Raw genomic sequence first — 25,103 nt, forward strand, 5'->3', positions numbered from 1 at the left:
TCAAGTATCCTCGTAAGGAAACATTATCTGCGAATAATTTTCTCGGCGTGCTTTGCATGGACTAATTTTTAGAAATATCAGAAAACACGTGTGTTAATTACACGCGTACAAATAGCAAATAGTAATCGATTTTCCCCACTCTTTATAACATAGTTCAAGAGACGTGGACAGTAGCCACCGAAGGTAGAACGACATTAAGGGCTAAGTGCTCGCATAATAACGGTCCCGTGAATGTCTTGCCGATTAAAGCTATCGACTGGGCCAAGTTATAGGAGATTCCCCGTAATTGGATCATCTGGGATGTATAATAAGGGATTAGCCTAATAGCACCTTGCTTTATATCGACCATTTCCGCGGAGGCGATCCAAACACTCGTCGGGCGGGGGTCATTATCCTAAACAATCCTTTTGTCGATTACCGCTTAAGCCGTTTAAAGCCCGGCCAACTGGAGCACCGACGGATTAAAAGTCCGGGCTATAAAGGTTAATTTTCTTTAAGCACCCTGTTAACACAGCAATAACATTGACCAGCTACGCGATCAAATTTCCGAAGATGGGGGGCTCTCTCTCTCTCTCTCTCTCTCTCTCTCTCTCTCTCTCTCTCTCTCGATGGAATCGGGGAGAAAAAGAAAAGCGGAGAAAGGGTCGACTGGTGAAAAAACAACGATGTCGCCGCCTTCCACGTCTTCCCGGATCGCCGTGAAATATATTTCGCCGACTCAGCCCGAGGTGTGATCGTTTTGTCCAAGGAAGGAATCGGGTGATTCCGTTTTCTCGGAATGGAAGTCCGGGAAAATGGAAGGGGAAGGGAAAGCAAGCCCCTCGCGATCATTCAGCCACGACCCACGGACAAAGACGCACGAAGTTTATTTATACGCAGTCCCATTTTCGCGAGATGGAAGGAGAAGGGGAAGCCAGCTCTACGCGAAAATTCAGCCACGATCCATCGACCGTTACGCAGAATGTTTACGGTTTACGGAATGTTTGCAGTCTTACGGCAGAGGTGAAACAGAGTTCATACTGGATACGCAACCGGAGTAATAAGCGAAAGGTAAACGATATTGATAGAATATTTAACTCCTTGATAGGCTTCGAATAGCTGAACAATGTTCAATTCTTTACTTCAATATTTTGGCGTTAGGTTAGGCCCTTAGGAATAAAAATAGTTCTTACTTTTAAGTATGTATGGTAGTGCTTAAATCTAACGTCATTTGTCGGGCAAGCTGGTGTTAGTTTATCGAAGTAAGGTTGCCATTCTAGTTCAGGAATCTCGTGATATTGCGAGGCTTTAGTGGTCTATTATTTGTTCGAATTTGAACTTGTCAAATGTATTTATATTCCGCGTTAAACGAACAGCAGCTCGCCTGACAGGCGAGTTAACGAAACGATTTCGAGCCAGATGAGCAATCCAATTCGAAAACGCCCGTTTCGAACACGTCCGTTTCCGTTGTATCGATATCGTTTATTGTCGAAAAATCAGTCTCCTCTTTCGACGAATTTCGCGTCTATCGGCACCAATGGAAATTGATTCTAACGGCGGAAAAAGCGTCTCGTTCGCCAGAAAAAAGTTCAAGTCCCCCCAGTGACGGTTCTTTGTACGAACTGCCGGAGTTTCGTCAAAGTCACCAGCAGACGCGTCGTTTTTCGACGAGTTCTCTATTCCCGGGGGTTCCGAAAAATCATCGGAATTGGTCGATTCTCGCCGCAGAATGGTCGCGATCGTACATCACCGAGACACTCACGCGAATAGCGTAGCGTCGGTCAGCTTTGACTTTTTGCCCAGTCACTGCGCAAAATGGAAAATTTTACATGCACGGTATGTCCCGGCAATCGCGCCACCGCGTATGGAATGATTTTTCGTCGAATAACAAATGAAACGTACACGACACGATCTTTACCAAAGGACTTGGGTTACAGAGATAAATGTAGCAACTTCTCGATATAACGTCAGCAGTCGTGCGACGCTGTGTTGTTACATCAAGGGTGGCTGGGAATTTCACTCCGAAGCAATTAATTTTCCGAAGTAAAGTCGAGTAACAACCCAGGAAGTAAATAGAGACGAAGTTGAAAGGAGTACTCGAAAGATTATTTATGAATGTCGTTGGGTAGATTTCGCGGGGGATGAAAAGGGAAGGTTGACAACCCTGTGGATCCTGGATGTCTCGGGTGCATCGCCCTGCGAAATAATACGTCAGAGAATTTTCGAGAGCGTTTCGTTAGCCTCGTCAGAGACAGCCGCGATCGAGCCAACAGGTTACCGGGTAGAATCTTCCGTTATGCATCGGCTTGTTTGGAGTCTGAATGTACGTGTTTTACCCTCGACGCTCCCCGCCCCCTTTCCACTCTCCATCGTCGAGATTTCACTTGCTAATGTCGTATTCGTTGTATATTCATCGTAACTACGGGAGCGGTATGTATCGTCAGGTAACTTGTGCTAGTCGTGCTCACCTGGATCGGTAATGCGAGGCCTGAAACACTCTAGAAAACCCTTTATCCTGTGATAGCTGGTACTGGGTCACTGCAGATCCAGTTTCAAATCTGTCTTCGTCGTAAAGTAAAATTTCATGTTGGTCGCTAGACGTTAGGATACGTCGACTGGATCTGAGTCCTTAGTTTTGGCTTTGATCCTTTAACACATTCGTGACCGCTGACGTGAATTCACGTCACTTAAAATTCTAGTCAGAATCGTATTATTTTCGTTAGTACTCGGTATTAGAAACGTGACATACCTGTCGGTCGCGAATGTGTTAATACTCTATAATATTATATGTTTCTTCGTTACAATTTTGATCGGCTAAACTGATCCCCGTTAAACATAATTTCGAAGATCGACTAGGAGAGCGTTATTCATTTTCCAAGCAGGGTTCGCAGATGAGGAAAATCGGAGTGGCGCGAGTCGCGTGATCGATAAACGTGGGTTATTGTTAGGGGAGGAAAGGCTCTCCGGATGAATATCGAGGGGTTGGATTTTCTTTTTTTTTTTTTTTCAGAAATAAGTGCCGCTCCTTCTGGTTCGTAAAGTTCTCGGCGACCGATTTAAAGGGTCAAGTGGTTTCGAGACGTATAACGAGGCGAACGACGCGATAAAAGCTCGTTTTGCTTTCGATTTCCAGCAGATTTTATTTCGGTCTCGGCTCTTGGGTACCGCGCAAACTGCCCTTAGGGCCACGAGGAGTCAGGGCCACGACATTCCAGCGTTCGCATTGGCGGTTTACTACTGAGCGTTTCAGACGTGCCTTTCAGCATTGCTGGCATAGATTGAGAGACTGTGAATCACGTTATTTCTGAACATGTTCACTCGTACCTGAATGTGTGCCTCGCAATACTCGCAGTATAAACACAAGCTTGATTATCGGAATGTAAACGTACGGTTGATGTTAGGTTTAAGCAACTTCTTTAATAGATATAGAGGGTACGAATACTTATAAGACGTTTTCGTTGCGAAAAAATAAACCGAGTCATCGCGACGTGCAGTTGAAAAAATACATATTCGAAAGTAAATAGAAGAGACACTCCACGCGGTATGTCATTGTTGCGGAGTCCTCTAAATGCAGCAGCTAAACACCTCGCTAAACTTCAGGTTCGAATACCTTCTAAACTGGTAACCTCAAGCACCCGCAACTATGTATCATTATCTTCAGCGTTTCCAGCTCTATTAGCGCGCGGGAGCTCGTTTAAATAACGGCGAACCTATTGTAAAAGTCCCCTTGTTAGTTCTCTCTCCGGTGTCGCTGGAAACGCGACGGGCCAAAATAGAGTCCGATTAGTCGCCGAAACGGAAAGTGGCGCGCAACCCTGGGGATAGACGGAGAAAGAGTTCGCAGTCGTGTTTAGCTTCATTTTCATCCCGACCCGTCTTTTTTTTTTTGTCCCAGCCCTCCTGTCCTCTTCGTCTTTCCAGGCTCCGGTCGTGTTCCTTTTTTTTACCCTCGGCCCGGAAGTTGAACAAACTGGAGCCCGGGACAGCGTGCCGAATGAAGGGGCAGAAAATTAGATAGGAGCAACTACTTGAAATAGGGGTGATAAAGCTCAATTATGGGGATGATGGGGTGGTAGGATCTAGTACGAGAGAGCGCCGAGTAGAATTCTGTTTAACCTCGCTTTAGTTCTGACTCCGTGTACGTGCCACGGGGAAGTAGTACATACTCCGCTTATTTCCACCAGCTCTGCTGGACCGACTCCCTCTTCCATCCCCCTGCCCACCATCTTCTCTCACACTCTCGGCTTCGCTGTACCTCGCGTTGGTACTCTCCGGGGCTGGACGTTAATTAGAGGAATATCAAATTTTGAGTCTGGCCACCGTCCCCGGCCTTATTTCGCGTTTCGAACTCCGCTATTAAACAGCGCGTCTCATGTATCCCGGTAATATCGGACACGAATGGTCGCGAATATAAATGTAACGAGCACACCTGCCCGAAACGATTCTCCAGGCTTGTTTAGGAAAATCAACGATGCGTAATCCGGCTTCGGGAAACGCTGTCGAGCGTAACTAGTGTCTCGAATATTGATCAAATTTGCTCCGAGTATTCGCGATCGTTGGTCGACGTTTCTTTGGCTCAAATGGTCGCTCGACCTGTGAATTTATGATAAAACCGCGTCGAACTGCAAAGAGATGGTAGAGTTTTCTAGATGCAAATGAGTGTGAGGATTTTTTATTTTTAATTATACGAGAGCGTCTGGGACACCTGGCGGTAGCGACCTTGGGGCGTCGAGACCATCGCGGAATCGAGAGAGAGGTTTTCAATTTTCTTTCGTACCGTTTCGCGTGGGTGATCGCTGACGATGGATGCTCGCTTCAAAGAGTCGTGCCGCTAGCAGGGAATATTTCATGCGCGATGTAGATATCAGCCGGATAAACCAGTTCCACCGCGGCCGCTGTGAAACAGGGAGGATATTCGACCGAATGAAATTCGCTTCGGCTGAAAGCTGAGCCATCATATGGCTTTGTCTACGAGTTGATAATGTTTCGGTACCGTCGCAATCCCATGGAAAACGAGGAACGAGCGTTTGCCGCCGCGTAGGAAAGAGACGCGCGGCGTCGCGACGCGCACAGAGAACACGGGACAGGGACTGGGGGAGGGAGAGAGAAATTACCGACGGTCAATGACAGAGTTTCCTGCGGTTTTCTCCGTTCGTCCGGCTGCATTCACGGCTCGGTAACCTGGCAATAAATCCACACACTCTCTTCCACTCTCTCCCTCTGTTGTTCCTCTCATCTGCTCGTTCACTTACCCCCGTTGCACGGCTATCATGCACGAGCACCTGAAATTGGCCGTTCTGCGCTGCCCCGGCGATGGCTGATCGTAAATCAGCGCGAATCAAGCGCGTGATTAACCGCGCTGAACGCTGTCAGTTTTGTAAGAAACGTCGCTGCTACGGAAATCGCCTGTTGGCAGCTCGTTCGAATTTTCTTTAATGTATTAATTGACAAGGATCTGGATATGTTATTTGCGGCCCTCAGGGACTCTAGCTATGTTTAATCCTCTGCACTCCGAATTATATGTCGATTTCGTTACCAGCAGCTCTCAACGCTTTCAAGTAATTTATTCGAAATTCGAATCAGTTTCCTTTTCTATTGGTTTGGACGTCACATTCGAGATAGGAGTGCAAAGGGTTAATCGTAGCTACAGTACGGGTTTAGCGAACCCGAGGTACCCGAGCTTCTTGCAGGCCCATCGATATCTTCTCACACACTCCAAATTCGTGGTAAACTCAAAGAAAGAGTAGAAATTGCGTCACAGAAAAATACGAAGAGTTCCATTCATAATGGTTTGAATCGGGATAGACGTTTTATATCTTTAGACGTCGCGATCGATCGAGTCCCGTGCAAAGCCAGCCTTGTATCGGCAAGACGGGGGCGATTAGGACGCATCGCGGACGAAACTGTTGGCAACTGCCGATGATTAACTACCGTGCCACGACGCAGTTCTCGAATAGGGACTTCCCGACGACGGTGCAGAGTCGAAGTGTAATTTACGTCGACGACGATTGGACGACTTGGAAATCTGCGGAGACCGTCGACATACTCGGCACCGTGGGGAAATTTCGACCCAACTACGTCCCTTTGATCGTTCGACCGTGCTAAACATCGAATAGTTTCGAAGCCAGATCCGTCTTGCGAACCGGGCGCTCGACCCAGCGTCCGTTTTTCCAAAGTAATTTCTCGACAAATTGCGCCCATCCTTTTTCCATTTTGCGACCACTCACATCTCTGCACTACGGTCAACGCGTCTCGCTCATTTACATAGCTCCAGGTAACGATCAATACTGTCTTTCGTGAAACAAATATTAGACTAGGATGTTGTCAGATTACGGTTCGAATTTCGATACGAGCGCGCCGTTTCTGCGTACCGCGACAGTCTGATGGATGAAATTAAATCCAATACGCTGTCGAGATATTGGAAACCTCCGCGGGGAGGATACCGACAGGCTCTTAGAGCTTTTGTTCAACACCGCCTCCAAAGATGCGATACGCAAACGCGTATGAGGAGGAACGATGGGAATGACGAAAGAAGTTTGACGTACAACCAATTGAGGGGTGTGCTGCCATAAGGAGGTAGCTCCAGTTTTTTATGGTTCTGAGGTTAGAACATAATCACGGAATAAAAACATTTCTTTTTTTTTGTAGTGCAATTAGGAGGGAAAATTTTTAAAAATGGAGCTACCTCCTTATTGCAACACACCCCTCAATTTGAGTAGGAGAGGAAGGTTATTTAAATCGTACACTTTAAGTAATTTGACCACCAGCAAATCGTGCAGCTCGAGCAGAGTCGAAATCGGTGAGATTTGGCGAGTTCTCGTTGCATTCTCGTGGTTAGATCGTAATCGTCTATGCGGTACTAATGAAGTTTAATCGAGGCACGCGACACCCATCGGCGTGTCGCGACATAAATGCAATCGTCGCGATCGACACGAGAAGCGAGCAAACGTGCGGTCAGCCGCGCTCGCGTCGACCAACTATATCCACGGTAATCACCGTTCAGATCGTCGCGATAATTGCACCGTCTAATTTACGTCTCGCCGCGTTGGGGATGCATTTTATCGTTTTTTGATCCCTCCTCCACCCTCGCAGCTCCGTTCGCACTGGTTTTATTCGACGGTCGGTCGCGTCTCCGCTTTAACGGCACCTGCTCGAAATAACGGACTTCGAGGGAGAAATTCGTGTAACTCGAGCCTTTGCGGACCATTAATAAAGCGTTGCGCCCTCGAGTACCCACTCGCTGGTAACTCACGTGTTCGCGTCGCTTTGCTGGAACACCGGTACATACCGAACCGCGATACAGACGCACACAAATCACCCCTCGAGCTGCATGGACACCGACCGACCAACGCTCCCCAAACGACTCGAGTGTTGTTCCGTCCAGCCGAGTAAGACCTGCCTTTTAGGGGACTTCGTGTTTCGCTTGCGTTCAATTATTAATGGACACCGTGCACGCGCCCACCACTCGACGAAGAGTGATCAAAAATCGTTGATACGTTCGGCTAACCCGACATTATGTTAAATCTTTCGCACGGACGCTCTCGAATCCGACAATTTTATTCCAAGTGATCGCAGAGCAGGCTTATACGATGTTAGATTCCGAGCGAAACGAATTGTGATTAGTTGCGTTGATCATCCAACAACGATGCGAGTGATTCTTAAATTAATTTCCTCGTGAAAAAAATAGTACACTTCCTCGAAGTAAAAGAGGGTCGGTCCTATTTTTCAGCATTCTGGGCTTCCCTGGAAGCGTCACGATCTCTCCACGATCCCTCCGATTAAGTATGAGCTATCGCAGCCTGGCGCGGAGTTGATAAACCGGGGATAGGGTGCGTGCACGCGAATCCTGACGAATGTTCGCGCTATTTACCCTCGACGAATCGAACGTCGACGGATCGACGACAGAGTTATTTGAAATTTGAACGCGGCTCGTTAGTTGCGATGGGTTTTTCGGTCGATGACGCTGTACGCGTGTTCACGAGCTCGTAAATATTTTCATGTAAACTGCCGCGCGACAGGTTATCCGATTATACATCCGCAGTCCGTTCAGGGACACGAGACTTTACATAAATATTCCGGTCTCGTACGTAATGCTCTTCTGGAGAGCAGTCGTATCCACGGTACACGTCGACGTGCACTCGTCATTTCGCGTTTCTCCTGTAGGCTCGTCGGGATAACGCTCGCACGCCTTCCGCGTGCACGAAAGTAACTGGAACGAGAGGAGCTACGTGTTCGCGCGAAATCGTTTCCAAAACGACCTCGATTCCCACGAATAATTTATTCATTTCTCGTTGGACAATGTGGGGCATTGTTAAGCACCGAAGCTGGGAAACGTTTAGAGGAAGGGTATTTAAAATACCATTTTAAATAATGGGTGTGACGTGGGGTCACATACAATGGTATTTTAAATGGATAGCGAAATTTTTGGCGAATAGAATATCTTTCAAGTCACATGTGTTTGAATCTTGACGATCATTGGCACATGTGCCTTTGTCTTATCTTGGCACCTTAAAACGACAGAATTTTAATGTTCGCGGAGACAATTTTTGTACCACACCGTCATAGTAAAGTACGTATATAAGTTTAACAGCATAATTTTCTCGCTGAAACTTTCACACGGTGAAAATTAGAAATCTAGTTTCGATGGCGTCGTTGTTGCGATTCTCGCGAAGAATGTTGTTAAAACGCCCCTGGCGGTATCTGCGGGTTAAGGATTAATTAAGCGTGACGAGCGAACAAAAGCGAAACAACGACAAGGAATCACGGTAAGACGTATCGCTCGAGCATCTCGTGTTTTCTACTCTCTCTATCGGGCGAGAACCGGAAGCGAGAGGCCGCACGGCTCTTTCAGCGTACCCCGGTCAGAGCGTTCGCGCTTCAGCGGAGAATTAATCGCGAAGCACTCTCAACTAGAAAGGAAAGCGTGTCCGTGGCCGGAGAAAGACCACCCTGGACATACAGAGCCGCGCACAACGCCACGCGTTCTTTCTCTCGTTTCTATTTCCTTCCTTTTCACTGTCGCTTTACCTTCACCGCGACATAAGTCTGTGTGCGCTGCGTCCCCGATGGCGCTAAACGGAAATCAGTGAAAATCTCGTCTAGATGAAAATTTCTATATATTCTTATTTCCACGATACAATTTTATTAGAATTTATTTACGAGTATCCGATATCATTTGTATTTTATTTTAAACAAAATTGTCTCGAGCACTCCAGGACGAGCATGGCAACCGGAACGTTGAATGATTCCATAATCAAATATGTATATTATGTGTTCGTTTCGTCGATAACGATTCGTTTGCTTTGCGAGTGCACCGTTGCATCTACTGCGACAAACGCGGTAAAATCCGATGAAAGGACGAACGCTCGCGTTGAAAAAACTAAAAATGGGACGGGAACGAAAGCTGCAGACGTAATAAGATTTCGTGGAAAAGCGGAATATCCGTACAGGGGGCTGAACATAGAAAGAACGACGCGTCAAGCTTATTTGCGAAGTTGCGGCGAAACTTCTGCGGAACAGTACCGCGAACGGGGAACGAAATTGTCGCGAATGCGTGTCGCTGGACGCGAGTTCCTTGTAGGAAAAAACTTTGTCGAGGTGTAAAGAACACAAGGTAGCCCGCGAAAGAAGGACCAAAATAAAGACAGACGTGTAGAACAGGGTGGAAAGAAACGACAAAAATGGTCGAGTGTTTTCTTATAGCGCAAAAAGTTCGCCTTTCATTTATTTTAGAGTGAGCTTATAGAAGCTAATTTCTGTCAAAGAATCTCCTAAATGGGGATCTCGAGGTTACTGAATGCGATCCTTTTCGGCTCCTTCCAAAACGGAATCAGTGTATTTAAGTACGTTACACTAGTCGTCTCTCTTTATCGAGCCCTAGCTCTACGTTTCTCGGCCACGCGTCCAAGACGACTTTCGTGTTCTCGCTTTTCTGTTTTCACAGGTTGGATAGGCTCGAGTCGAATTTCACGGAAGTCACGATTTACCTCCGGATGCCTGACACGCGTTATCTTCCTCGCTGCTTCGGCCCCTTCGGCCCTCGCGATTAATCCGAACGGACTTGCCCTATATTCCCCGTGGCTGTGTCTTCGTTATCCCCAAATTTATGCTAACGTTCGTACAACTAATTCGTTAAAACACCCTCGTTTTACTGGAATATACGCGGATTGTTTCGACTCCCCGTGTTACCTTAAATTTAGAATCTCCATTTTCTTTGAAATTCTCCAGCGATCCTCTCAATTTCCTAAACAATATTTTTTTATTTCTGGTGTCTCGCAGTTCATCCCGTGGATCTGCGGATTTCCATCGAAACATTCGACTATCGATGTACTCCTCTTTCGGCTATCCGTTCCTCCCTTGCCCATGGACCGAGACCGCAATTTTTAAATACACCTTCCAAAATATCGAACGCTGTATCCAACGGCCCGGTCCCTTTGTTACGGGCTTTGTTACCGTTTGCAGCGTTGAAATATTCCGCGTCGACTGCAAAATTCACAACGAATGTCTCGAAAGTCAGGAAACATCTCGTCATATCCCTCTCTTGGTCGTTTACCTCTTTCCAGCCGCGTATCAACCTTTCGTCTCCCCTTCGCCGTCTCGCTCAGCCGGTCGTACATTGCGATTATTCCACCAGCCGAGCGCGAACAATCGATTAATGTATTCATCTTGGCTTACTCGTTATTATCGGCATACTTATTCTCGGATATAACGAACGACCTTCCGTTTGCTCAACTCCTCTCGAGCCGTGCAAACAGCCGATTAGTAGTTGCTCCGTTCCACTTAATTAACGAGCAGGAGAAGATCATTGGGAAGGAACCCCAAACCTTTTCTCCAGGTGGAAGCATAGATAGTAAAGGGAATTTATTTTTCGAGCGATTGTATGATAGGTTAAATCTTCTCTTTAAATGTATAGAGATTATGGACTAGATGAACACGTATTAATACGTGAGCGGACTACGAAGTGTTAATGTCGATAGGCCTTTGCTATAGAGACTATCGCGTAAGGGATGCTCGATCAGAGAGTGCGAGGGGTAGGGGCGGATCGCAGTGAGAACAGAGAGCAGGAAGTTGAATTACGAGAGAGCGTCGTGGAAAGCTGCGATGAATCTAATCGAAACAGTCGCGACCTACTCGAACGGAGCCCGCTTAACTTCCACGCGCTGTGAAACATTCTGGCGTGGAGTGCGAGAGAGCACGAATAGGAATCATGGTTGGTTCGTAAGCGAGAGAGACGACGATAGAGAAATTGAGGAAGATAGAGACAGATAGAGAGACAGAAGAGCAGGAATGGCGAAGTGTGCGGGAGGCAAAACGAGTGGATTCGGTGCGCTGGCCGGGAATAAGGGGTGGCAGTAGTAGTGATATACTTTGGTCGGACATGCAATTAGTAGTGCTAGCGTGACTACGGACCGGCAGCCGTCGGCGTACTCCAGAGGGGATGGCACGGGGGAGGAATCGCGTACACCCCGACCACGATACTGTCTCGACCTCCTTTCGCGAAGCAACCGGCCCTCGAGATTTCTTCGAATCGCGCGATTCGTCTTCGCCTCTTCGCGATCACCGCTTCCTTCCACCTTTCCTCTATCTCTCGCCGATTCTGACGCGATTACCAAAACCCGCAAGGAACATCGCCCAACTTTGTAACTTGTTTGGCGAAACTTTCAACTCCAAGTCCTGGAAAATGTTGATTCTTCGATTTAGCAAGACAAGAGCATCTCGAAACAGGTGAGGCTTATATTGATTAACTTGTGGCGCATCAATGATTCCTTTTTTTTTTTTTTTTATTGGACGACTCGCGAGACACGCAAGGATAGGGGCGATAATTCACGGGCGTCCGCCGATAAAACCGGCAAACGCCAGGGGCGCCTAATAGTATTCCGCTATAATTTATAATAGAATAGCCGGCGACCCACGAGCCAGACGGGCAAACAAGCCAGGAAATATGGCGGGGCCATTAAAAGCTAACGATTAATTAAACACGAAATAAATATTTGGCCAACGAATTACGGCGATATTAATCTCGACGCGTTTTGTGCGTGCGGCTCGTTCCGGTGCGGTATTATGCGCGCCCGCCTTTGCATTCGCGCGATTGTCCGCGAGCAACGCGCAAATTCGTGCGGGAATTATTCCCTTAACGCGACAGAGAGCCCCGTCGAACACGATCAATTCCTTCCCCTCGGTCGAGGACCGCGGTTAGAAACTGGGTTAAAAGTACACAGCGCTTGGAAATCGGGGAGACGATGGTAAGCAACCGGCTAATTGATTCCTACCAACCTCGTACAGCTTGCTGTAAATTTAATTGCTAGTGCTTTTCTCGTACCGAGACCAATTCTTATTATTTAAATCAAATACAGCGGGCCCTCGACTTTCGCACACAATTGATTCCTGAGAGTGTGTGTCGCCTGTATCAGCGAATCATTTTTTTCTGTTGTCTAGATATATTTTTCTTTGAAAGTCTATACCAGACTCATTTCCTTTGGAAATCATTTAAGAGTTAAATACGGTTGCAATGTTTCATGCATTCGCGTTATGCTCGAGTTGACGCGCGATTAAAATTAACTGGAGCACGCATCTGTCGCTCTCGTTCGAAATGCAAGACGCGTTGTTATTAATGGCGTATCCGTGGCTAGATAAAACAACGTCGTTCTTCGTGAAATTCGAAACCGCGTGTGCTACGAAACGATTGTTTCGGACGTATCCTTAGTTTCCTGGCGAACTAAGGTAAAGTTTATTTCGAGGGGATCCCAGTCAGGCGACACCGAGCGACTCGTTAAGAGGACAGTGAAAACGCTCCAAAACAAGGTCTCCTTCTGGAATTAATTCCAAGGAAATGGATGCAGGTCCCGACATCTCGTTTTACACGGTATTTATATCTATCTTAAGGACTTGGAGAAAATTTTATTTTTAGGAAATCCTCTTGATTCTTCAGTAATGTATATAAGTGTAGAAATTGTCTTGAAAATAAAAAATTGCTCTAATGAAGTCCGGATGCAATTCCTTGGAATTAATGTTTAAAGAGGACCTTCTCTCGTAGTAATTTAACTGCACCCTTCGAAACGATTTACCAGTGACTTTCGCAATAACGGCACCGAGTTATGATGTATAGCGACTAATTTCAGTCCCAGGTACGTGCGGAGTATCGACACGTCCGACCTCGATATTTTCGCAAAAATATGCGCGGGGCTCCCGTTATCCGTTCAATTCACGTGACGGCGTTAAGTGGGAAAGTTTGTTTAGCGAGAGTTTATACAAAAACGAACAGAGTAGCTCTCGGCAGTAATTGGCCCCGGCTTGGGCGTTCCGTGCGTTCACCGTCTTCTTATTTGCGGTTTGGTACACGCGAATGCCTTACAACGTTGCAAATATCGGGAAAGCGAACACGTGACGCGAATCGAGTCGATCAACATGCCACCGAGATACTGTAAAGCCCGCTCACACTATTTCTGCCAAACTCGTGCCTTCGTATGCTCCAGCAAGAATGTATCGAGGAAGGAAGGGATTATATTTTTTAAGCAAATTTCGAAGGTGAAAGTTCTATTGTCCACTATCTGAGAATTTTTCTAAGTAGAACCGAATGCCAAAAATGGTTTCCACGGGATCATGGGGTCGAGATTGAATTTTCGCGACGAGTCAAGAATAGAAGATGCAGATTCGCGCCAATTCGCGAGCGAACGAAGCGAGTTTGAGCATTCGCATCGTTCGCTGTCAGATAATCAGCTCGCTGAATTCCACCTGGAAGATGCCAGGCACCGGCACGTCGCAGAGAGTTGCCAGTCACTCCATCACAATTAGTCTCCATCGTTCCCCCAAAGGGATGTTCCGCGTTAGTTGCATTCGAAAGTAATGCGATAGCTGATTAATACGACCCGTATAATTAGTCCTAACGTCCATTAGCCGAGTCTTGTGCAACGTCTAGGATTTGCACGGATCACGTTGTCCTCCGTTTCCGATCTAGCAATCTCATCCTTTCACGGATAACCTCGTCGCCGAGTATCGAAATCAGAGATGGGCTGGATTCTTATCTGAATAAAACGCTCGAGTACGACTTTGAATATTTGAGTTAGAAAATTGACAGTCTCGCGGTCAGGACCCGATTCTACCATGTTCTCCGTTACCGTCGAACAACGATCTCGATGGAGCGTGCCGATGGAACCGTTTAAAGTTAATTAATGATGCCGCGTAGCATCGAGGTTGCATCGAGCTCGAAGCCACGCTCGAAGAAAGCGCACAATGGAGCGAATAATGGAAGGCAATCGACAAAAGGCGAGCCCTGCCTTATGATAGATTCATAAAGCATCTTTCCGTGGTTTCTTCCGTGCATGTCCATTTACGTTAAAGCTTCTTACAAAGTGCTTACAGAAATCCTTTGTCTACCCATCATTTACATCGCGATCTTCGTCATCCCGTACGCCCTCGGCTATGAATATTTTCCATTTTGCGACGCACGAATGTGAAGGGAAGAAGTTAGGGCTGGAGAAGGGCGATTCCTTTAATATACTTAGCGAAGCTGCGAAAGCAAAATCGTATCTCATCGCAAGGCGCTACAAGTACGAAAAGTAGCTTCGCAAAGTACTCTGGCAAAGCTTCTTTTAGCAAGGAATTCGCATTAAGTTTCTCCCCCTTACTTTCCTTATTGGCTTTCTCGTTGACAGCCATCGTCGTGACTAATTACTCGTTTCAGAAATCGTTAAGTGCAATTACTCTTCAGTGGAACAACGATGTAGCCCGACGGAGCCGCGCGTTCATTCGCGAGGGCAAAAACGCGATGGAATCTTCTCGCGTTGCTAGTCGCGCATTGGTTGCAGACTCCTGCTGGAAAATGCACAAAGATGATGGAAATACGTCTGTCAGAGAAATTACTCGAGCGGGCTAGCCAATTGCACTTAAAATAGTTTGTGTCGTGTGTCCTGTTTGCCACTGATTTCTGTAGAAATTAATAGTGAGAGGTTAGCATTTAAGGCATATGTTATTACATAGTGAACTATGGTTTTACTTGATAGGAATTAATTCGTTCCGAATGAAGAGCTTTCTAAATCCTCGAAGAGCGTTCCATCAATAAATCCATCGATCCGTTAGATCTCTACAGTACCGTCATACGTACTAGATAATAAATTTCGATTATTTCCTTGGTACAGTAGACCGCTAAAGTAATCGTTCTTTTTTTAAACGTCAATTTCTCGCAAACGAGCGAAGGCGTAATCGGGTGAGTGGGTCTCGTCGGGCGTAGATACACAAGAGAGGGAGCTACGACCGATTTCGATCGAAACTGTGCACGAGGCTTTTTTTGTTCCAAGATCTCCCATTCATCGTGCGCAACGACGCCAGCGACTGAAAACAATCTGGTACAATTAATCGCGAGGTGAGTCGACGGGTCGGCAAGCAGACTAGCGTGAACGAGCTCGAAAACTCCCATTGGAGAGTGGCGCTCGATTTGAACGTGGAGTGAAGGCTTCTCGAAAGCGTGTCCCCGTGCTCCGATGCCATAAATGAAAATGCCAAGAAAATAAACGATACGCGCGAAATCGTCGCTTTCAAGGGACGCACTCGCGCGTGTTTCGGTTCGCGAACGAGTCTACGTACCGCGACAGCGACTATTCTTCGCCAAGGCGAGCGATATTGCATTCTTGCCAATTAGCCAGCGCGACGAATTAAAATGGAAGAACAGAGGCTGCAATAGTCGGGAACGGAGCAGGCAGAGTGGGAAGGAGAAAGGACCGAGCGACGGGGAGGAGAACGGACGTATACACGTTATTGCGTCTTCCACGTGGGAATTAGCGAGCTGGAACTGCAATTTGATCGACATCGGTGCACTCGTTCCCCCGATGCCACCGATCGTTGGCCAGCTTTCCTATTTTCCGAACGCTATTGTAACAGACGCTCGCGATCGTTAACAAACGTTTGAATTTCGTTTTTCTTAGAAATTTCTATGGCCTTGCAGTGATCCGTGCCATAACAAACAAATATTGAAACTTCCTCGGAAACCCTTAATCCAGAAGTTTGTAATGACAGACTATATCTGTGAAAATTACGTTGGACACTATACCTTCCGAGAGGAGAAATAAAACAGATCCTTTTTCAAGTTAAAAACCTGAACTTCATCGTTTAATAGTCGCTATTTTAATAATCTTGTTTTGATGTTTTTCCTCGTTGGTTTGGTATAAAATTACCAGCTCCTGGAATAACCATTTCCAAGAGAATTACGATATCGTTATCTTTAACGTTCGGATTACCGCAAAAGCAACACGACATCCAAAAAACGGCCCTTTTCCCTCAATCTTTAAGATACATACTACCACAAAGGAGAAATCAATTTTGATATTCCAAGGGTTTGATGTCTGTTACGTATCCGCCTAACTCTTGCCAGTGAAAGGGACAATAAATGGCAGAATCGGAAACGTTTCGACGATCCGTTCTCGAGTGTACGCGCGGACTGCGCAACCATTATCGTTATTATTATCAATTGAAACGCGTTCTGAGATCTATATCAGCGTAATTACGGCCGGTAATGACTTGTAGGTTAATTGGCTACTGTGCAAATCGATTTTCGATAATCCGTCAAACAGGGCATATCCGATCGGTATTATCATCGGCGGCGTAACTGCTCGAGTATATGCAATTAGAACGGTCTCCATCGGCTTCCCTCTCGTGTTACTGTGTTGTTCCAACGTTTTTTCAAAATGTCACCTAGCAGTTCATAAAAGCTCGCTACTTAGAAGAGGTCGAAGTTTGTGTCCTCGAATGTTGCTTAAAGCTCAGCTCAACGGTGTACTTAAGTTTGTAACAGTGGGGCTGGACCTCGGGCGTCTAGTTAAGCAAGAATTTTTTCGACCGTGATTATTGTCGCCCAAAAATACTAGCAACACCGCGGTTAATTATCTCCTCGCGTTGATTACATTCTTTAAAAATGGATGAGTCGGAGCTCCGTGAACGCGCGCCTGTTACATCTTTTGTCGGAAAGGAGTCCTCCTCTAGGGCGGTTGTAAATAAAATATCGCGCACGTGAAATGTCACTGTCGCTGCGTCTGTGTCCGGGAAGCTGTGTGAGAATCACTAAATTATGTTAGCGATCAGACGTCCAATCGATAGCGAAAGATCGAGACCTCGTGAGCACCTACGGATACATGATTCACTTGACTTAGGAGTCTTCCTTATTTAAAAAGGGTTCTCATCCACGTTGACAAATTTGAGTTCACAGTTAGACTGCATGGCATCGAAATTTCTTAAAAAAAGCATATGCTGGCAGCATGCATAATTCGGTTGGGTCAAGGCACGACTTGAGCCATGGGGGGTCGCGAACAGAAGAAGGAAGATGTAAAAAGGGAGGAGAAAGAGAAAAAAAGAAAGAAATTGGCACGTTAATGAAGAAGAGAATGACTCGTTTGGGGCGAGAAAAGGGGTGGGAGAGGCGGAGGTTACGCCGAGCGGAAGGAAAGTAAAGTTACCGAGGGGCGTACACCTTTCGTTATATATGGAACGTCGAGAAAAGTGGGTCGTTTGCTGCGCCGCTTATCGTTCGAAGTTAGTGGCTTGGAAACGATGCCGCTGGTTTTTTATTTTTTTTTTTATTTCCCCCACCACCTCGTTGATCCCTCTTCCAGCCAGCGCGGCGTTTCGTTAGTCCAATTATGCTTAAAAACAAACAGTTTTCGCGGACCGATAGCTACCGTTGCGGTTGGCGAGCATACACGTATCCGTTCAATAAAATGCCGATGGTTTCGCTGTTTTAGAAAATTGATTAACGCCACGGCGACTGGGTTCGCGGCGGTCATCGTTATTACGAAAGTTTGCTTGGAAAATAACGAGCGGCCGGCCGAACAATGGGGCGGTAGGTGGTGGTACGAAATATATGCGCTCATTACATAAACCTGCAGCGCGAGTTTACGGCTAGCAATTAGTGGCCTGGGGATCCGAGATCAGTTATCGGACATTCTTCGCGGTTACCGCGATTTTCCAATGCCCGACTGCGAGCCTCCTCGAAATTGAAACCGAACGCGGATCGATGGCGCTTTATCGCTACTCTTTCGCTCTGGGAAAAATTCCTGTTTATTCATTCTTCGCTCGTCATTGAACTTCGCCGACGATATTTATGTATTTATTTACCAAGCGGTTGGATAAACTTCGGTATAAATGATTACCGCGGAAAGCGCAAATATTGAGGGAAAAAATGAGGGAAGTGATTAATGAACGCCGGAGTTAATTTCTAGCCAGTATAAATTGCGCTTAAATTTGGATAACGAGTCTTCAACAAAATTAAACTTATCACGGCGAGCATTAACGTACTGACACATACGATTAATTGTTTGACATTACGTATAATGCGGGTAGTATCAACCCATTGACTGGAGGACGATTTTTGTTGAAAATTATGATTGGAAGCTAAAAGCACGTTCAGGGTAATGATTTGTCAAGCATAGCCTGTAGATTTTTGCCAGCGACGTTCGCGCTGGGAAAAGCGCTGGGGTTCTTGAATAATTATCGTCAAGTCTGGCTTTCTATGGCGACGTTCAGCGTCGAAACGAACGGTGACACCGATCGCGCAGGACAAATGCGCAAATATTGTCGCGCTTCGTAAATCGCAAAAACAACGGCGCTCGTCAAGCGAGGGATTTATGCGCGGTGGTTCCGTCGCAGTGACCAACCGTGCGTCCTACACCCCCTCCCCCTGCCTCACCCTCTCGCCCCCAGCCCTTTCCACCCCGTTTCCGCCATATCCGCTTCCGGTTTCACGTAGATGCACATGTGCGCGATCTTCCCCTCTTTTTCCCTCGCTCTGCAATCCTTCCAGCTCGATTCTGTCTACTCTGGCGGGTCTACATCGACCTGTTCGATATTCGCCCTTAATAGTTGAGAATATATGTAATTAATGCAAATAAATATTTTCCTGGTTTTTTATTTTTTTTTTTTTTTTTTTTTTAAATAGATTGTTCTAACATTCGTTGAATTTGAATAATAAAATTCAGGTTGCTTCGCGAAGGATAAAATTGATTGAAAAAGGATGAGCCCAGTAAGAGGAATAAGCACGTCTGACTATAACGTCCGACTCGGTAAGCTTCTACTGAATTTCCCCTTCTCACAGTAGAACACGCGCGATCTTTACTTTCGTAGTCATTACCCCGAATTCCCGAGTAATGAAACATCAAAGAGGATTAATAAATTTTCATTGACTTTGGCGTGCAAATTTTGTTGAACGTAATTAATTAATTATCATCGATGGACTGGTGTTTTATTCGTTTATGCATATGCAAATACGGGAATCATACGCAGAATGTATGTAGAATACATTTCATAGATTAAAGGTGTCGGTGCTTCGCATGCACGAATACCTTTTTAATTTTCCCATTCCCCTTTTTCGATTCTCTTTTGTTATTTATACCATTTATACCATTTATACCATTATATCGGAATGTATTATTAGTGGCCGAAACTACTTCCGCGCTCGTGCCAATGAACTGTTTAACCGGATATTGTTCTCGTGATCGGTACTACCTTTTCTCTCTTAAATCATGAATATCCGTTAGACCCATCCGTAAAAATCGAGTGAATGGATCGCCAAGGAGAAGTTTAAACAAAGAGGATTTTCGCGAATCATGAGAGGCCCTTGGGGTTCTTTTCATGAAATTTCCCCCTCGCTTGGCTCTCACTATTGCCACGATAGCTTGGTCCGAGTACACTTAATAATTGAACGCGTTAATCTGGCCGAAAGTTTTTGCCCAGCGTCGACTCGTGGAACGCCAACCGGAGATTGAACGCTCTTTCGGTCAGCGATTTCTCAGCAATTGTCGAAAATCGAACGGATTAATAAATATCTATAAACGCACATCTGAAGATGTAGAAATGGAAAAGAGCCGCGCGTCAAATATATACATTAATTATTTGTCTTGTTGCGTACATAACTTCAAAAAGTAGCACGTATTCCTATCCTCCGAGGCGAGAGGGTCGACGAATTAGACCAGAAATAAATATGTATAAAATTTTAATTTCCACCATTTTCAATCTCACAGTTTTCGTAATTTGAAAAAACCACACGCGTATGTACCTACGTTTCATATTAACTCGCGCGAGTAATTAGTACAAATCCCCTCTTTCTACACATATTTAGATGAAAAATAAAGCTTTCTATAGGGTGCTGCAACGTTCCATACAAAACGTACCTTCTTTATTACATTATAGTTCAACAATTTGATACAATCAAGAGAACCTTAAATACAAATACTCAAAATGCGTTCAGTAGTAGTAGTACACTTGCGCCAAATATTCGAAAACTTCGTTAATTCTTTCATGTTGAACAATCACATAGTGTTTGTACCATCTGTTGGGGGAAGCGGTATATACGACGACCCTTGAAGAATTCAGAAAGTTTGCGAAATTGTTACAACGAGGCTTTCCGAGGATCCCCGCATAGCTAGAGTAAAGTAAGGTCTCTCGAAAAGGGTGCTTTTCACGAATTTTGCAGCTCGCTTAATTTCACCGAGGTTTCTTCTACGGACCCTTCGGTCCTCGTCGAGCAGGTTAGGTAGCTCTCCGGCTAGGATCCCGCGAGGGTTGCCCGGATAGAGTAGCGACACGCTTTATTTATTTTCCCAGCATTTTATCCCCCCGGTGGCTGAAATTGCAAAGGGTCCTAGCTAGGTTGGATGTCAAATTGGGGTGAACGGTCTTCGTCGTTCGACAAATCGACGACGTTAGGCCAACACGATTGTTTCTCAAGCCGTGCCACTCCTAGTCATAGACTGTTCGAACGCCTTAGCCTTGTTCTTATTTCGCATTTCGTTGAGCTCATTCGAACGTTTGCAAACTGTGAAATAATACTTGTCTGCTTTCTGTCTTCTCTCCGTCGTCTTTAGTCGAACAATAAGGTAGAAGAAGACTTGGGAGGACAAAACAACGAGAAATTCTTGGCAAATGATTGTCCTTTTTTTCCCGTCTTGGTAATTATGTAGACAATATTCCACTTCTGAGATGTAGAGGACTTTAAACCCATAACAAAGCTCTGGATGGATCTTGTAAACAATACAAGATTACGTCTATGGTAAATTAAACGGAGAATTTACCGTGAAACTGCCGTCCCCTTCCGATATTTCTAAAGATATTCAATTGCTGGACTGATTGAACAAGAATTCCTCGGTTCCCGCGCTTTCACTTGCACGCTGTTACCGTCGAGCATCTTTTTACGCGCTGTATACAACCACGCTAAAAATGATTCATTATTATTACCGGGCTCTGGTTGTATCGTACTTGCATTGCACGCCGCGAGTAACGTCGTTAGATTTCGCGAGTAGCCATAAATGTTTCCTGTCTTTTCCAATGTGCTGTGTAAAACACCGTTGTTATTTATTAGGCTGCTGCAACCTGAGATTGGTTAGCTGGTACATTTCGGCGTTGGTGCAAGAGAACATTTCATTGTAGTTTAGGTTGGATTGTATTAACAATCAGTCCTTTCTCTGTTACCTAATTCAAGATACATACCAAGATTTATCGTCGTTTCTGATCAATCTGTCAAAAAGCTGCAGATTCTCGTTCAACTAAAGACTGATGTGATCGAAACTCGATCTGAGATACCATTGGGGGTTGAATCTGTACCGTTAGAAATATTTGACTGTGAAAGGGAATGACAGTTTTTGAGTGTAAATGGGAAACCGCGGGTGTGACGCGATCAATCATCGCCGAAACGATGGCGAGTCAGTGCTTGGACCAGGCCAAGCCCCTGAGAATGACAACGTTCGACTCTCGACGCCCCGTTCGAACGCCGACGAGTAGACCGTTATCGATGGCTTCCGTCGTAACGAAAAAAAGGCAAATCAATATTGACGTCCAGACGCGACAGTTAACCGCGTTACGCGTAACAGCTGACCCGTTTGGTGCCGAGGATCGCTACCTGAAACTGACAACGATCGATACTCGCGTTTCCAGCTATCGACGGCCAGTTTTTGGCATCGATGGTCCCACTCGTGACGCCCGAAGAACGGGGATTGCTGTCCGAATTAAAACGCAACGGATAACCGCTTTCTATCGGGTGAAATCCAGCTCGACGAGCGGCAATATCCAACTAACGGCGACGTGGATTCGTGTCCGCTTTGGACAGCTTGTTATCGGTCCATCTCTCCATTCTTAAATCCGTATCTATATTATCTATATATTAACGCTAAACCTACAGTTTTAAAGACACTTTTTTCAATTAATTTCAAAAATATTTTACGTGAAACTAAATCGAATAACGCATGAAACAATTGTATATAATTCATCTATAGCATATAAAAACTGTATAGAAAAATTGGAAAACGGTCATTTGATCGGTCGCGGTAGGGTTAGTGTTAAATATGCCATCCTAGTTGTATCTAGCATCTATGATATTAAATTGAAAGGAGAAAACACAATACGCAGTATATTAGAAAATTCGTATATTTTGAAGCGCGTAAATATTTTCTGGGGCACTTAGTAATAATTGAACGAGGGTCGATGTTCAGCGACAGATGGTTCGATGAAATTAGTAATAGTTAGAGCCGGGTGTCGGTAGCGGTCGGTATGGAATGTAGACAATCGAGGGCGGAGGGGGTTGAATGAGCTAGCGACTGGACTTGCTATCTCGTGTCAGTAGGATGTTGGCAGCAGCGGAGGCCTCCAGGTAAACGTGGTGGGTAGACCGGTGTGGCAAGGGTGGATTTAACAAGCGATGTTATCTGCTCGGATGAATGCTGTCCGCCCCCTTGGCCTCTTCGACCAACCCTACACTTGACTCCACTCGACTCGATTCGACTCGCCTCGGCTCGATTATATCTTCTGCGGCTTCTCGCATCACCAGGAATGCTAGGCCAGGTCCAGACGCGTACGATGCATGGTAGACACTCCTGAAACGCTTAGAAAAGGTCTGGGCTACGATTCGTACGTGAAAATAACAAACGAATCCCTTGGTCACTCGTCTTGGAGGAGAACAGTGAACGTAGAAATCTTTTGCTTTCTGTGTGAAACAAACACATAGGCCACCTCAAAATATCCAGAAACCATAACTCAAGGCTGCACAGGGAGAATTTGGTCCGATAGCGGTGCATCCTCTCCATTGCATTCAATAGCAAGCCACGGGAGTAAGAGACCGAATCGTTGGTGCTCGGGACGCGATATCGTCAAAGACGTATCGAATCCGTCTCGTCGAATCCCGTGAAGCGACGAGGTCGAGTCGATGGAAGCAATTTCGTTGAACAATAAAATTTTGGAGGGAATTTCTCAAACCGACTTATACGGAGGTTGAGATCGGGGTCGTAAAGAGGGATGAAATGGAGTCAAGTATTTCACGGGTCGACCGTTTGTTTCTGGAACAAAGAAGAGCCTGAAAAGGCCTGGCCGACGTCATTTCGAGACAACGTAGGAAACACCCGCGCCACCCCTTCGTTCTCCCTCGATGAATAACAACGTTACCCGTCTCCGTTCTACTACTTTCTTTCCTTTTTCCCTTTCTCGGTACGCGTGTACGCACACGACGCAAATTTCTCACGCGCTGGACGGAGGGCCGAAGAACGCTAACCACCCCCATTAATCTCGGTGCCACCCTGAAGTTTCTCGTTTCGGAGTGCATCCACGTGCTCGGACACCCCAACGCCACCGGGATCCTCGAGACGGTAATTAAAGCGTGAATAAATAAAGCTGCAGGCGTAAATCTCACGGGATAGAAAAGAATCGGTGGCCGCAGGTTGAACGAAAACGGAAAGTGGGGAAGACACCCTTTGGAAGGGACGCCTTAGGTGGAAAACAATAAACCGTGCGACTCTTCGCGATCTTAATCGTCGGGGCTCGTCGGCCGATTTCGTTTCGGCTCGAGCGATTCCCGAGCTCCCGAATTCTCGTAAGGATAATTGATTTCCTTCCTTCCGACGACTCGACCCGCTAGATCCAATCACGATCATCGCGGCGGCTCAATCGAGCGGAGAAGGGATCGACGCGCGATCCCCCATCCCGCGTCGCTCGCATTCCACCAGAAGAGCTCGAGTTGCTCATCGTGGCGGGACCGATTTATTTCCACCGCCCCCAAACAATTCAACCGACCCTGAATTGCTCGGATCGCGTCTTCCTCGAGTGAAGCAAGCTGAGAGACAACGAGGTACTTCTCGATGACACAGTATGTATTATGTTATAATTTTACCGTGTTACGTTTTAGTCAGCATTAAATAAGTGCGGAATTTTATTTAATGACAGCTAGACTAAATTTTAACGAAGTGCCATTTTTAATCGTGACATTGTGAATTGAATATTAGTGACATATGGCGAGTGAGTTATGATGTATAATTCAGTAAAACTTTAATTACGACATACCTAGATTCTATCTTAGATCGATGAGTGTTTGTAGTTGTTTAAAATTGACGTAGAGCGTAACGCGATAACAGGAGCGATATTAAATACATATATTAATTAACGATGCCAATCGACGAGAATGGCAAGAGTTATAGAGAAATCTGGAATAGACAGACGTTGAATTTTATCAGTCGAGAGAACCGATTATCACCGTTGAATATTTCATCGATTTTTCATGAACGCAAGTTTGGATACTGTGGAAAGTCCAATAAAAATTAATTCGGATTCAAAATGTTGCTTCCGCGAACGGACGCGACGAAATAATCGAGTCGACCTGAATTTTTCGACTCGAATCACGACTCACGCTGCTCATGCAAATGTAACGTCGGCTATTTCAACCCCCGACGTACAATATACCGCGTCGTTCGAACGAAAACCTGATGACAACCGTTTAACGCGATGCTGAAGCACAGCGATCAATGGGTCGCGGGATGAACGTAAAAGGTTGTGGATAATATAAACGAGAATGAATGGAAACCAAAACGCGGGAAGCTGTGACGGATTGAAATCGACGCGGTTTGTTTCGTTTTTCGAACATTGAGCGAGTAACAGCAGAAAACGAACCGCGATGTATGCTGACGATTCGACGGTAAGGGAGGAACTGTCAAGAGGGTGGGAAAAATAAAATTAATCATCAACGTTTGTTGCCATTCGTACGATTACCTACTCATAATGCTCAATTTGAGGATACATGTAAAATTCCAATAATTAATTTTACCAATCGTGCGAGCCAATTGTGGCGTTCATTGCACAAATCGATTAACCTTCATGAAACAAAAAATTGA

General features: G+C 45.7%; 1 protein-coding gene across 5 annotated transcripts in view; it reads left to right on the forward strand.

The window, feature by feature from the left end:
• LOC128893980 (nephrin-like) overlaps positions 1-25,103 on the forward strand; it is a 348,887-nt gene that overhangs the window by 39,321 nt on the left and 284,463 nt on the right. Inside the window, exon 1 of one of the 5 annotated variants that reach the window (XM_054155336.1) lies at positions 22,394-24,085. The exons of the other annotated variants lie outside the window; for them this stretch is intronic. The gene's annotated coding sequence lies outside the window, so the exon portion shown is untranslated. Of the gene's footprint in view, positions 1-22,393; positions 24,086-25,103 lie in introns of those variants that run through there. 5 annotated transcript variants of the gene reach the window in all.

Source organism: Hylaeus anthracinus, unplaced genomic scaffold (assembly GCF_026225885.1).
Source record: "Hylaeus anthracinus isolate JK02 unplaced genomic scaffold, UHH_iyHylAnth1.0_haploid 3, whole genome shotgun sequence".
Lineage (NCBI taxonomy): Eukaryota > Metazoa > Arthropoda > Insecta > Hymenoptera > Colletidae > Hylaeus > Hylaeus anthracinus.